Genomic DNA, 15,774 nt, shown 5'->3' with positions numbered 1-15,774 from the left:
GGGGCCGGGAGGCAGTTGAGTTCTCGGATGTGGAGAGGAACAAATTGGTGGGAACTCTGGGACTTGTGATCGGCTCTGGTCAGCAGTCAATAATGAGGCTGGAGGGCTGAGGTGGTGGTGAGCTGGAAAACACTCCAGCTCACAACCAGATGGCCTCAGACATACAGCCCTGATCCAACACCCCCTCCCTGACCTTGTATAAATCATTCCTACGTGCACACGTACACGCTAACAGCCGCACACGTGCACGCACACACACACACACACACACACACACACACACACACACACACGTATGCATTCGACTCACATAGAGCTGAGGGCCCTAAACAGGATAACACTCATCAACGGTACGCAAAACCAATTGTGTGAGTTGCAGCAGAGCAGATTCCCATACATCCACGGCCCTTCTGCATGTGTGCATGTGTATATGTGCGTGTGCACACACACACACACACACACACACACACACACACACACACACACACACATACACACTTCTGCATGTGTGAGAGAGGTGGAGTTGGGGGTCTTTCTATAGAGCAAAAGCAAACAGTCCATAAAGGGGCCCTGCCACTCTTCCATTTCAATGTAAATGAGTCTGACTCTGTTTGGGGGTTAAAGAACTCTCTAGGGGCCTGGCGACTGGCACCACTGAGGTCACACACACACACACACACACACACACACACACACACACACACACACACACACACACACACACACACACACACACAGGCAAGGCGCACACATGCACAATACGCACACAATTGTGAGGCAAGAGGCCCAAATAAAGAGCTCAGAGAGCCTGTCAGTGTGTCAGCTCCCATTAGGCCAAAGGCCGCTGTGTGTGTGTGCAGGCAGGCGTACTGCTTTTTTGCATCGTATTCATCATACCCATGCACACACATACGGTCCCTCTCTCACACACACACACACACACACACACACACACACACACACACACACACACACACACACACACGTATCCTCCCAGCGCCGCCCCGCCTGGCTGACATGCTGTTTCAGACAAGACGCACAAAAGATAGCGGAACCCGCCTGAAAAGACGAACACTGCCGACATTTCCTACATCGCAGGCAGATGGAAGGTGGAGAGGAAACAAAAACAAGCTCTAAATGATGCTCGATGGGCCGAGGCTGTTCTTTCCCAATCACCCGGACAACCTCACCAAAACTGCACCAGTCAATTTTACCTTTTCAAGCAGACGACAAGAAGATGAATTAATTTGACAGAAATTTCATAGTGGCATTTCTGCCCGATCGAATAATTGAGGCGGATGGGGTTGAGAGTGTATTACTTTTTAGCATTGTAATGTAGGTGCGCAGCTTAGCAGTAGGGATGAAAGGTTAGACTTTTTTTTCCTGATTCGGTTCAAGGATAGCCATTCAGCGAATAGACGCATACACATGTTCTGACTATTCATTCATTTGATTCAGTTGGTGTAATGAACCTTGAGTGAGGGAACACTTCAAGGTGAACAATAAACTAAAGTTAGAAGAGTCGGTCGGCTCTGATTTGTGAATGGAATTGGCACGGGAATCATTTCATTCTGTCAACATTATGTATTTAGGTGGAGGAATGCACTCAGAAAATAATTATTTGGGCCGGAAAATGCAAAGTGTGAGTGCCTTGTTCCACTTTGCCATGGAATTTCATTCCGTCCTCAGTAATCACTTCCAGTTTCTGAGTCAATGATTCAATCGTTCGACACTCTTCTGCTGGAGTGAGTCTAGACTCCCGAGTCATTTAAAAGATTGGTTCACAATGAAAGGATCGTTCAAAACTCTTGCATCACTAAGATGCCCAAGAGCAGATAAGACCTGCTCTCGGGCTACTTCTGGAAAAGACAGCAAGAGGAAAAGAGAGTTCTTCAACCCCACTCGTTTTTTGTCAAACTTCTTACGAAAGTTCTGTCATGTAAAAGCGCACGCGCCCACACGCCCAGACACCTGACTCAAGTGGCAGGTGGCAGGTGTGCCGGTGCGTGTTACTGCCTCCAGCGGTGTCGGGCTCCGGCAGCAGCGCCTTGGAAATTCAAAATCCCTCTGTGCCATAAACTCGTGCGGCCGGGATCGTTCCCGCCGCTCGCACTATTCCTGCGTCTTGTTTTGATCCCCGGGGCTCTTGTGATCTCGCTCTTCTGGCCTTTCCAATTGCCAATGGCCAATCTTTCAATGCGACAGGCACAGGCTGACAGCTGGAGTGAAAAACAAACATCGCAGAGGTGCGGGGAAACTCCAGCCACCGCAGCACATTCATTCATCGTCCGCTTGCACACATGAGACTCGTCACGGCAACTCATGGGCCGCTCGGCCGAGCCCTGCAAACCACAGCTCCCAGCCCCCCGTGGGCGAGTCTCTGACTCACCTACCTACAGTCAGACACATGTCGTCAGAGCGGATCATTACGAGGGCCCGCTTTTCACCCAGATGTATTCTACCGTTGCTGGTCTGAGGGATGGGCCGTGAATTATCCGCCGGCGCTGCTTGTACACGCAGGCTGAAGCCTGGCAAAACATTAAGCAACACACGGCTTATTATAGATTCACAGCTGACTCCACCTGAGCCAAATGGTTTTCATGTTCAGGTGACTCCTCACACACCTGCTCTGTCTGAAGAGCTATGGAAGCAAAACGAAAGAAAATGTCAGGACCCGGGGAAGCTTTACACTGAAAGCAAGTTGAAACAGGGCCATGTCCCAAAAACTGAGGAGAGGGTCCCAGGAAACCCGAGAGTTTGTTGCCCATGATTCATCGTATTGACTCACAGACTCACAGGAAATGTGCACTGACTTTTTGGAGAATAATTGAACTCTCCAGAAATCTGGCTGCACGATCAAAAGAGCAAGTAATAATATAACAGGGGAATGTCGGCACAAAAAAACCCTCAAAATAGCCGTTTTCAAATTAGGAATCAGAGAGTTGTTTAATGCCGAGTTCAAACTACGTGATTCTGGCCTGATTTTCCACTCACTGACAGGTTTTTGGAGCTCGCCGAGCAAAGCCCCAAATCGGAGGAAAATCATAGCACGCTCCGAGCGACAGGCGTGTGGTGCGAACCGCTCATAACGCAATCCGGCTGCGCGTCGATCGTTCACCTATGGCTCGCAGACGCTGGCGAGATATCAAGCATGTTTAATATCTGGTGGTTTTCGATGGTGAAGCAACGAGCCACAGCCAATGGGGTCAAGAAGGAAAGACGGAGACATGGAGACGCGGAGCAACAGCCAGAAACACACAACATACCTATTTTACGTTTCTTTTCTAGATATTTAAATATATTTCCTATTTAAATTCTGCTATATTTGTTTTTTTTACAGTGATCAAGAATAAAAAAATAAAATAAAAATCCTGTCCCGTGCATGTTATCGCGTCATTTCCGGTGTCACTTTCTCGGGCGTGTTTTTGTGACAAAATGTAGCTTGAAGACCTGACAGACTCGTCGGGGATTCCTCCTGATGACAGATCTTGAAATGTGTGACCCCTGTCGCCGATCAGTCAGGTAGTGTGTCAACCTTAACACTGCCAGATTCCCAGTCACAAGACAGAAAGTTGTGAAGAGTGAACAGTTCAGCGATCTGACGACTTTGAAAGTCGTGTAGTGTGCCCATGGCATTAGGCTCCCCTCGCCGAGTTGCCAACACATTTGTGGCAAGGGATGGTGGTCAAGATGGAAAAGGGACATATATCGGTTATATTGTGAAGGCTTCTGTCATAGGAGTCATCAATATAAACTACAATGGACTCAAAATATAGATATAATGGATATCATAGGAAACAAAAGGTTATAGGAAATATAATCCCACATATGGTTTGTCTTGTTCATTTGTTTTAATGTATTTGCCATTGTGTTTGTATTTTCTGCCACTCGTCTGTTTTTGAAGCACTTTGCAGCAGTGTGTGTTAAATAAAGCTTTACTCAATTACTGCTACTCATAAAACCATGTGTGGGATGTTACTGTACGAACGGAGAATATCTTCTTTTCATTCTCCATTGAGTCTCAAAAAGACGACAATGACAATGACATCAATAAAAATGTGTGTGTGGGACATTTGAAACCGCTTCATGTTTCAGTCAAAACTGTCTTTTCGAGACCCAAGCAAAGGGAAATCTCTGTAAAGAGACGCCAGTCGAAAGCTAGTGGGCACATATGGACTTATAACAGAATTCAATGTTCCACTAAACTCCCACGAAAAACTCCCATACGGTTTTAAATTCCCTCATTGCACGTACACATTAGATCTCCTCATCTCCATCTTATGCAAACGTTCATTCCCCAACCTCGCCGTCCTCCCACACCCCGTTCTGCCGATGCCATCCCACACCCCGGCCGGACAATAATGCCTGTTTGTTGGTGCCTTTTAGCTGCGACAACAAGAACAAAGTCGGATAAAGGTTTCCATTCAGAGCGGTTTGTAACAAGGGCAACACTGGCGCTGTTACAGAGTGACAAGTCAGCAAGATTTACCTCTTAGAGAGATGAGAAAGAGAGGGAGAGGGAGAGGGATGGAGAGAGAGAGAGAGAGAGAGAGAGAGAGAGAGAGAGAGAGAGAGAGAGAGAGAGAGAGAGAGAGTTAGAGAGCACAGGGCATGGGGAAGGGCTGAACTGCTGACCACAACAGTGTCCCTGCCAATAAGAAGTAGGTAATTGTTTCAAGGAGAGTCCCTCTTTGAGAGAGGCTTTTCTCATACCTCCACCAGAAGTGGCCGCTCCGTAGCGGTGCCGTGCGTTAGCAGTGAAAACAGCACATAGCCATGGAAAATAAGAAATAAAAAAAAATCCTTGGAGAGCCACGGGGCTTTGTTATTCATCTCTCTTTCAAACAACGGGACGTGAGTGAGTTTAATTTCTGGAGATGAAAAGAGAATGAGAGAAGGAAAGAGAGAAAAGGCGAGGTGGTTAAAAAAAAAAAAAAAAGAAAAGAAAAAAAGGAAATGCACCAGACACCAAAAGAGACGGACTGCAGAGAGCAAGGCCGAGAAACAGAAAGATTGGCTGAATATAAAGCACCATTACTGTGGTTCGGGCTCATTGGTAAGACTTATGATCTGCTGGTATCCATGACTGCAGCTGTAACCTTTGGTAAATGACTCTACTTAGTCCACGACACGGCAACCAGTGCAGCAGGAGATAAAATTAACACACCACGGCAACACACACACACACACACACACACACACACACACACATACATACACACACACACACACACACACACACACAATGACAAACATGTTAATATGTAGCATCGCCCCATCATCTCGTGCACATACGCACACACACGCACACTACACAAGTACACATTCGAGTCAACATAAACAGGCTCACACACATGTACACACACGCACACACACACACGCACACACGCACACACACACACACACACACGCACGCTCAGATAATCTTTCAGGGCTGAGACAAAGACCCATGCATGCACAAACACAAGCACACACACACACGCACACGCGCACACACACACACACGCGCACACACATACACACACGTACACACATGCACGCACACACGCTGATGAGCTTTCTGCTCGCTCTATTTTTAGTTAATATTCATTGCTCCCTTTCCATCTCCTTACTCAACAAACTGGGAGGGAAAAGTAATACGATGTAGATTACTGGGATATTCTAATTTAGGAAGTGTTCTCATTACAGATGCCTAGATTGAGAGAGGACAAGGGAGGAGGGGGTGGGCAGGGGAGTGGAAGACTTGATTTCACATGAGAGAGAGAGAATAGCAGAATGAGAGAGGGGGGTGGACTAGGTTGGGAGAAGGGGAAGACTTTATTTAACATGCAGGATACCACTTGTCTCTAGCCCTAGGTAGTGGAGAAACACCGAGCTAAGCTGCTTCACTGCTCTATCCAGCAGGAAAAATGCAGAGGAAGGGTTTTTGCTCTAATGGAGGCCATTAATTATCATATGCCCTTACACTGTTCAGTCATCACCAACTTAAGTTAGAAACCAATGAACGGGAATGGGAACTTGTGGAACATTCTCTCTCTCTCTCTCTCTCTCTCTCTCTCTCTCGCGCTCTCTCGCTCTCCGTCACGGAGAGCCTGGCCGTCCAGAGTGGCACAACTTAATGGATTGTATACACTTGGGAGTTGTCCCGTGGAACTGTCTGATGTTATCAACAGATGTATGGCCGTGCAGGTCAGAGGCCAAGTCCAGCTCCCTTGTTTTGACTCTGAAACTTTTGGGAGCCTGTTCTGCTTCCTCTTATCTAATCCCCCCCGCGGGGGATGTGTGGATGTGTGTGTCTGTGGGTGTCTGTGCGTAATGTGTGTGTGTGTGTGTGTGTGTGTGTGTGTGTGTGTGCGTGTGTGTGTGTGTATGTGTGTGTGTGTGTGTTTGTGTGCGTGCGTGCGTGCCGACAGCATGTGTGTGTCTGTGTGAAGCTGTGTGAAGCTGTGTAACGGCGGTGCAGCCTGACGACTAAGCGGGGAAGCGAGGCAAGTTTACCTCATTTCAATATAATCTACCTGTGGGAGCCATAAGGGCTCCCGTGCCGCACGGTGGCAGCTGGCATTTGAGGCGGAGGCAGAAAAATCTATCAAATTATTCATTCGGCGGAACATGAAGGAGGAAAAATCAATGCCGTAAAAAACAGAGCACTTAATAGAGTTCCATTAAACCGACTCGTCGGGAGGCAGCACCCAAATGGACACCGTTCTGCAGCAGCAACCTCCTCCCGGGCTCCACATTCAGTCTGCCCTGACAACTGCTTTTTTTAAAGGGACACCCGATACTCCTCCCTGGTTCTCCCAGTTCACCCCAACCCCCCAACTCCTTAAGATAGAGATACACTCGTTGGGGGGGGGGCAAAAGTGTGCCTGTGTGTATGAATGTAAGTAAGTACGTCTGGGTTCCTGACGCCAGGGCTTGCACATCTCAATTCCATCCGCCGCTGGCGTATCACATTCCACCTCCGCGCTTTGACAGTCCTGAGGAAAGCCTTGCATGTCTGTTCCACCTTAAAAACCCACCACCGCCGCGCAGTCAAGTGCCAAAACAGCAAAGTCAACTCCGAGCTGTCTGTAAACCGGGATGAAGTGTGTGTTTTTGTGTTTGTCCGAGCGCTTGGTGATGGGGGTGGTGGGGTGGGCTTCAAAAGTGTTGTGCACACAGTGGACAAACGGGGCTGACATAAAACACAGACGTGCACCCAAACAGAATACTGCCAGAGCTCTGCCTTCACCCCTCCACTCATCCATCTACCCGTCTGTCTTCCTTCCCCAGGGGAGGTGTCATGCTGGAGCAAGGGGGTGGGAGGGGGGGGGGGGGGGGTGAAGCATGTTTGAGCCGGCCAAAGCCCCAAACGGAGAAGGTGGAAAGCATTAACCCTGAAACCGCAGACTGGAGAGGCGTAAACGTGCTGCAACATCGGGGTAGACGGGTGAGATTCCCCTGCCGGCGCGTGTTAATTAGGCCAGAGGTAGCCCGACCTGCTGCGGCTTGTCTCATGGCAAAACCTGGAGAGACGGGATTACCTTCTCCAGCTGCCCCCCCCCCCCCCCAGTGCCTCGTCAATCGTCCACCGTTATTAGAGCGACGGGTGACTTTCGAAAGGTGGTGGAGGGAACGGGCGTGGAACTGGGCTCGGTCAGGGAAGGCAGGGCCGTGCATTTTATGGCCTTTCTGCTTATCCGCCGCTCCATCTCTCTCGCTCGCTCTCATTATCTCTCCCTCTCTCGCTCCCTCATCGCTGTTGGCTTATTGAAAACAGGGCATGTAGGGCATGTCAAAACCAGGTGTTTCACACGGCAGAGACGTCAAGGGATATTAAGATTATTAGGCAGTCATCGTTCAGTGGCGTATATGCAGTGATATGTAAATGCTCCTGCGTTGGTCTCCGTCCGAACAAGTTTGATAAGACGCCTGAAAAACTGGAAATGAAAAATGGTAAACAGCCACACGTAGTATAATTGCAACGGTGAGAGTATGGGAACAAGCATCGATGTCATTTTTCTCTTTCAAATGAAATTACATAGATGAATGTATCTGTCTACATAGGGACCAATGTGCAGAATGGGAAGTATGAGCCGATGAATTCTCACATTCTAGCTCTCCCCTTAAAGCTCTGGCACTTGCTATTGTCATGCAGGCAGGGACGTCCATGTCATGTCCATGTCATTTTCACACACACACACACACGCGCGCGCACACACACACACACACACACACACACACACACACACACACACACACAAAAACACACACACACACACACACACACACACACACACACACACACACACACACACACACACACACACACACCCATGCTCCCAGCTGACTGTGCGCGGACACCTGGCCTGGATCTAGAAGCCATTGACATTCCGGAGGCCAAGGAGTTTAATCCCACAGATTAGCCTGTTTTGGTCTACCTTAGGGCTAATCAGCATGCCGCATCACATCCCTTCAGCCCAGTCTTGGTGCTTAGCCATGCCTTTACAAATCCCTCCGTGGTGGACCTGGACCTGGACATGTTGCAATGGACAATTCCTCCATGGAGGTAATTGTCAAAATCTGTTAACTGTAACAAGACAGTCATTTTGTACGAGCCAACAGCTGCGTATTGTTTTGCCTCTCTATTGAGCGCAAGAGATCTTTTTTCTCAAGAGATCTTGTTACGCTCACTGACTCAGAATGGATGTGAACCCATAAGCACGACACGAAAACAAATTGGGCAAGAAGTCACACGTCCACAAGGTTGATTCCAGAAAGCAGGCAGGGGTTAAAACCAGGAGATCAGTCGGAGACGGCAAATTTATCCGGCAGGGAACAGGCACACAATGAGAGTCCAGGGAGTCAGGCGGAGGTTTGGGCGCAAGGTACAGGAAACAGGTAGTAGTGTGGGAAAGCTCAGCGTAATGCAAGAGATAATCTGGCTGGAACGAAAGGAAATTGGACTGGTATTTATACGGAGGGACTAATGAGGAAATGAGCTGCAGTCGGGGGAAACCAGGTGAAGGGAAGGGAGCGACAGCAAAGCAAAGGTACGTGGGCGGGTCTGAAATGACATGGAGGTTGGTGACATGGCATGAGGAAATCACCAGATGAAATGAAAATAAATATAAATACTGGGAGATCAGGGAGGATTCATGACTGATGTACTCCATGTGTCCTCTCGCCAAGAAGTTTGCCCTCCCTCCCACTGAAAGGCCAGAGAAGACGCCATTTGTAGTATTTATGGTGTTTTGCTGACATTCGACATTTGTCCACCCCTGCCCATGGAGAAATTCCCTGGATAAAGGGCTTTTGCCCTTAAATCCCTGATAGCCTAAAAGCTCTAAGGGGGACTTAACCAGCCTGACTGGCGCTGCTGGCCGGCGGGGTTGGAGGTGGGACCGGGGACTGTTGAGATGGAGGCTTATGGCTGGCGCTGGGGAGGGGATCTCAGGGAAGAGGGTGGGTAAATATTCTGAGCCACAGTTGTACGATAGTTTGGCTGTGATTGGAGCAGGGCCGGTTGGAGTCGAGTCACCAAGTCTGGACAGATACAGATATACGTTTGGCTAGGAAGGGATTCCTCAGGTTGGGGTTGTGCAGTTGAAGGGCCATATTGCAAAAGCACAGAGCCAGAATCCTGTGGTAGAATATCATGCATAGAGGCTGTCAACGTTATGTGGGTGGTTGCAGTTGGCTTGCAGGCCTGTGAATGCCACCATAAAGCTGCCCTGGACCTCTATGTGTGTGTGTGTGTGTGTGTGTGTGTGTGTGTGTGTGTGTGTGTGTGTGTGTGTGTGTGTGTGTGTGTGTGTGTGTGTGTGTGTGTGTGTGTGTGTGTGTGTGTGTGTGTGTGTGTGTGTGTGTGTGTGTGTTGTGTGCGTGTGTCTCTGCTTGTCTAGCACTGCATCCGGTGGGGTGGTCTGAGAATGCAACAGCTACTTCCCAGCGCCTTGTTCACGCTCCCACACACAGCTGTCTGCCATACAGTCAGCATGTTGCAGCACAACACCTGTTTGTGAGAATGTGTGTGAGTGTGTGTGTGTGTGTGTGTGTGTGTGTGTGTGTGTGTGTGTGTGTGTGTGTGTGCGTGCCTGCGTGCGTGCGTGCCTGCGCGCGTGTGTGTGTGTCATAGTAGTCATAATCTCCAAGAAGCCATTGGGAAATTCACAGCAATAGACATGTCTTAGAGGCTGTGGACAGAGGAACCTCCATTGAGCTCTTTCCTGTGTACACACTTTTACTAAGATGACTTAAATCAAGCCCAATTTCCCCCCGGCCCCTTAAACCTGCACAATATCGGAGCCCCCGTGGCCAGGGGTGGTAATGCACATTGGATTTTCCCTCCAATGCGCTGAAACAGTTGGTATGTGTGTGTGTGTGTGTGTGTGTGTGTGTGTGTGTGTGTGTGTGTGTGTGTGTGTGTGTGTGTGTGTGTGTGTGTGTGAGAGTGTATGTGGAGTATGTGTGTAGTGTTGGGATCTGGGAAACCGATCCCTCCCAGGTTGGTTGATGTCGGGAGATTCTTCAATAAGATGGAGACGGATGCGATGCATAATGGATCCTTTATTGGCACAATGACAAAGACCAGGAGACGAGCCCAAAGCAAGAGCGACCAAGCGAGAGAGAGCGAGTGTCTTTTTAGACACACTCCTATATAGTTCCTCCTAGGCCAGTCGTCATAAAGGCTATTTGGCAAGTCGTCATAAAGGCTATGTGGATGAGAGATGTCATAAAGATACATTTTCTATGTTGGGCGCCATTTTAAGTGAAATGCCCTGTCATTTCTATCAGTGGCCATTTTGTGCGCTATGCTACATCCAACAGTAGATATTGTTATTATATTACTTTGTAGAAGACCGAAATCTCTCATCTCTGATGGGAAAGTGGACCATAGCCTCTAAAGGTAAAAAAACAAATACATTTAGCAGTACTGAAATAGAAGTCATTGTTTCAGACATTTTAACAAAAATGATTGCATGATTTTTCTCTAACATCTCTGGTGACTGGTGTGAGGAAGAAAGGGGATTGGTGTGGATTAATGGAAGCAGTGAATGCTGTGCTCCCTTAGGTTCGCACTGGTGGATTTAAAAGTGTTTATTTTTTATGTACAAATTGAATGGAGAGGGTGGGTGGGATGGGTGCCATGACTCCCCTTCTCCATGGTCTTTGTCAAAACGGAATTTTTATATATTCCGTCATCAGCCTTTATTGTGTTTCACAACTTTTGGGATGTCACGGTCCACAGAGGATTGTGAAATTCCTGCCTGGTCTCCTATTTCCCCCTAAAATGTTCCTTTAGCCCGGAAGCCGATGGTGGAGCGGGCTTGGGCATGAGGTGGCATGATGTGGGAGTGGTGGCTCTGATGATTAAGTAACAGCTCCAGGTTATTTCAGAAATGACCATTTTGTGAAAATGTGTGGATGTATGAGTTTTCATGTTCATATACCTATTTTATTTATTTTTATTCGTGTTGAAAAGAATGTCATATTTCTTCATTAGGAGGTCTTCGTGCACGCAGGTCAACTTCTGCATTAGTTCACCTTCATTAGCGGGAACATAGCAAGCTCTGGAGACTGACTGTTGTGGTTGACTGCTATATTCAGAGTATTCATTAACCAGAGCTACAGTGATGGATTTGACCACAAAGGTTTTGGGATCAATGCGGTAATGAAGGTGATGGCGTGTGGGAGAACACATTTATTATCTTTATTAGAAGTGATGAAAGTTTCACCTCCGAACGTAACAATGGGTGCCCTCCCACGGCAAGTGAATGTCAGAGTGAAGCCCGGGGTGAGGGATAATAACCCGACGCGGTGGAAGCGGCGTCCTAATGGTGTCAAAGTTGCACCGCATCTCATCGCCTCGCGGTCATTTGTTTCAGTCGTACGACAGTGGCGGCGGTATCCATGATCACTTGATTCCACCCTCCTCAGCGAACCTTCGAACCGCCAGGCGGATTAGAACATTTAGATAGGAATTGAAATGGGATCAACAAAAAATTTACCAAAAATGTCACGCGCATCCCTTTCTCTATCACCAGGTGGCTTGGAATTGATATAGCCAGGCTCCGCTGGGTGCAAATTATCCACAGCATTGGCTATGAATATGATTATTATTTTCACCGGGAGAACCCTAATAAACAAAATTACAGGGTATCAGAGTTTATTTAATACTTTTCCGCGCATTTCCATGCGTCAGTGTGTCACCAGGATTGCATCGAAGTGGACTGAATCATTTCCTGTAATAGCGGCTAAGGCAAGTTATGACAAAAGCAATGTACTTTTCTCCCTCCTTTCCCCACAAAAAAAGCAATAACAATAATAAAACGGAGCCGATGATAGCCACACAGAACTAGGTCATTTTGCAATTGCAAATAAAGCAGACGCTTTTCAATACTGTCCAGCTGTGTCTATAAGACAGAGCCTCCGCTCACCCCTCCCTGACCTTTGAGCACAAGATGAATGCTGTGTGAACCGAGCTGAAGAAGAGAAGACGCGCCCGGGGACCTGGTGACGAGTGTCCATCGCTGGTCAGACGATGATGTGTGCATGTTTTTGGTGGGGGTCCTTACTGATGGTAGCTGGAGGAAACCCCATGTGAGCACGGGGAGAACATGCAAACTCCACACAGAAAGGCTCCTATTTGGGAGATAACCCGCCGGAGCACGGTGCCAACAGCGCCCCAGGCGGGAATCGAACCCAGGACTTTCTTGCTGTGAGGAAGCAATGCAATGCACTGCACCACCAATGCAGGGATCGTCGTATCTAGAAAGTGTCCTCAATCACTCACATGACGCACGTGTTCAGGCCTGACCTGCAAGTTCCTGGTAAAACTGCAGTGACGCAACTCAGTGGGTGACGAACGCAGAACTCTCATTTGGCAATGGTGAGAAACCAAACCTTGGCTAGAGCAAACCTTCGACGTTCAAGCAAACTATTCCACTTGTCTTTCAATCTTATGTGGTAAGAGAGTCTCCAAGAAGGTGTCCCTGCTACGCACGGTGCTTTTGTTGTTCAATTAGGAAACAGAGTAAAATACAATAGCCTACTTAAAAAAACTCACTGTTTTATTTGGTGGAACGGGGCAGGGGAACGCACAGCGGAGGGCAGATGGCGAGCTCCCCGATCACCGGTGCCTATAGGTTGCACCGTTTGTAGCTACGCCGCCGGTTCTTTGCAAATGCGTATATTTAGAACTCAGTGTCTTTTTATGATTAAATGACTTTCAAATGCAACAATCGACAAATTGTCATGTATTCCATGCTTTAATATACAGTATAACATTGCATGTAAACAGGCTATATTCTCTTAGCAGAGGAAAAGGAGAAAGATAGCGGCTTGTTTATGGTGAAAATACCACTAAAGACATATTTAGAAAGATTATTTTCTGTTTCTGTTCTCAATAATTAAATCATAGTATGACTATGACTCAATGCATGGCTTTTTTAATCGAAAAATCTTTCTTGGGTGTCATATGAGGGTACATTCAAAAAATCTGATGAATTGCACTTAACTTAGGACACAACTAATAAATCATTATTAATAATTAATTAATAGATTCAATTATTTGAGTCATTTGACAGGCCTAATGAATGTTGCTGTATTCGTCTTCTTCACATGGGTGGCCCCAGCTGAACGGTTGCTTCAGAGAAAGGGGTTTGGGTGTAGGTTGGAGGATAAGAGGTTTCTCAACAGGACTGCACAGTCAGGTGACAAATGGTGCCCCAGGCCAGTCAAGTGCCAGATCTGGCCTCTTAATCAATCAGAGGTCACCGCGGTCCAGACTGTCCCCACCCAGAGAGAAGACCATCTGATAGAACACTCACTGCCAAAATGCTAAGTACGCTGCCATCTTCCCCTAGTTACCACCATGCTGCCAACGCAATTCATCCTCTCTGTGATCGAGAAACCGCCTCGTGAAAAAGGATTTGTCTGATTGTTTTCTTTGCTTTGAAAAAAAAAACAATCATATAGATGCTAATTACCTTCAAGAAGGAATGCTCCCGGTCGGCACATTTTTCATTTTTTTACGCCTTGTTTTATACGGCCGGGATGAAAGTTAAATTGGGATGGAATTATATATTCAGTCAAGCTATTCCGTTTATCTTGGTACCTCGTGTAATTTTGGGTGAATTTCTCCACAGGGATGACAGCTGCTTTCAAAGTGTGACACCTGGCACCATTATGTGGCTCAGGTGGGTTTCTCCGCCGTCTTCCTCGTGCCTTATGGCGTCATGCAAATGGTGATGTTGCAGCAGAATAGCAGAGCTGCCGGACCCGCTCCCTCCATCCATCCCCTGACCGCAGCCCGGCCTTAAGCCTCAAGAACTCCCCCCACTTTGTGGATCCATAACCATCTGTGGTGGCATTCCGGGCAGTAAAACGGAGTGGATGCAGCCTTCTCCAGTGGCAGGGCCGAGACTTTCGCCCAACACACTCCCCTGGGGGTCGATGAATAAGAATACACTGGCCCCCTGTCCCCAAGGGAGCGAGGCAGATTCTGCAACAGGCATCACTCCGTCCTCCCTAAACCCACATACAAATGGCCTCCAACATCACCACATTCATACTATGACCATCTCCCTTGCAGAACCAAAGCCTTTTGATTTGCATATCTGGCATGGGTCACTAAAGCATATGTACATCTTTATGTATATCTGTTCGTTCTAATCAAACTGCTGCTCCATCGTTTCTAATGGGAATGGGTCAATACCCGTGAGGAGAACTGGACCGGATCGATACCCAGCCCCCCTGCCCACCTGCCGATAAACAACCCCGGATCCATATCACCGTCAGCCCATCCCCACGTACATCCCCACGTAGGCCTACCTTAAACCCTCCGCTCTGACATATTGATCCATCTGTCCGTGTCCCCCTCCCACTGTGATGGATGCTCGTGCTGATTCAGTTCTCATGGGATAAGAGGCGGAGGCACCGGGGGCAAGAAAGGGGGGCGGCCTGTAGTCCGGGTGGAGAGAGATGGAGGGAGAGAAAAGAAGACAGAGAAAGAAAGTTGTGTTAAAGCAGGAAAACGCCACTCTATCAAGATGAGATTATGAAAAAGGGAGGAGGGGATAAAGGATGATAGTGGGCAGCCAGATCGCCAGTAGAACAGGCAGGTGAAAATAAAACAGCTGAGGAGATCGTCAAATATTGACAAACACGCGCATGAAATAAAGATGAAGAGGCGTCAACACATGATTAAGCAGATCAGCAGAGCAAACTAGTATTTCCTGCAAGGGCATTGAAATGCAGATGTCACATTCACAGCTCATAATGGCGGGGGTGGTGTCGGGAGTGTGTGAGTGGGTGTCAGTGTGTATGTCGGAGAGATTCGCACACATCTGTTAACTTGCTTCTCTAATGGGTTGCAAACGAGCCGCCATTGTCCCTTCGCCAATCCGAGCTGGAGGGAATGACCCGAGCGAGGAGGGGCATCTTTTGCATACGTTACAGCACTTACAGTGCTATAAAGGGATAGAACACTGATAAAAAAAACACATGGATAAAACACTGTCCCTGATTGGAGATGATCTGCCAGGCGTCAGAGATTAACATACCATACCATGTCGTGTGTATCAACAGATATCAGCAGTTTAAGCACAGCTTTAAAAATGAAAGCAGGTTGGGGGTGGGGATATGTATGTATATATATATATATTTACTGTATATATACACCCTTACATGCAGTATATATCATTTGTACTGTATGTATAAAGTATGTTTTCGCTGCAACATGTACATTTTTCTGTATTCATTTTACATTACACTTTTCTTTTTTGTTTT

The sequence above is a fragment of the Zeus faber genome (genome assembly GCF_960531495.2).
Source record: "Zeus faber genome assembly, chromosome: 3".
Classification (NCBI taxonomy): domain Eukaryota; kingdom Metazoa; phylum Chordata; class Actinopteri; order Zeiformes; family Zeidae; genus Zeus; species Zeus faber.
Note: the sequence above shows the minus strand (reverse complement) of the source record.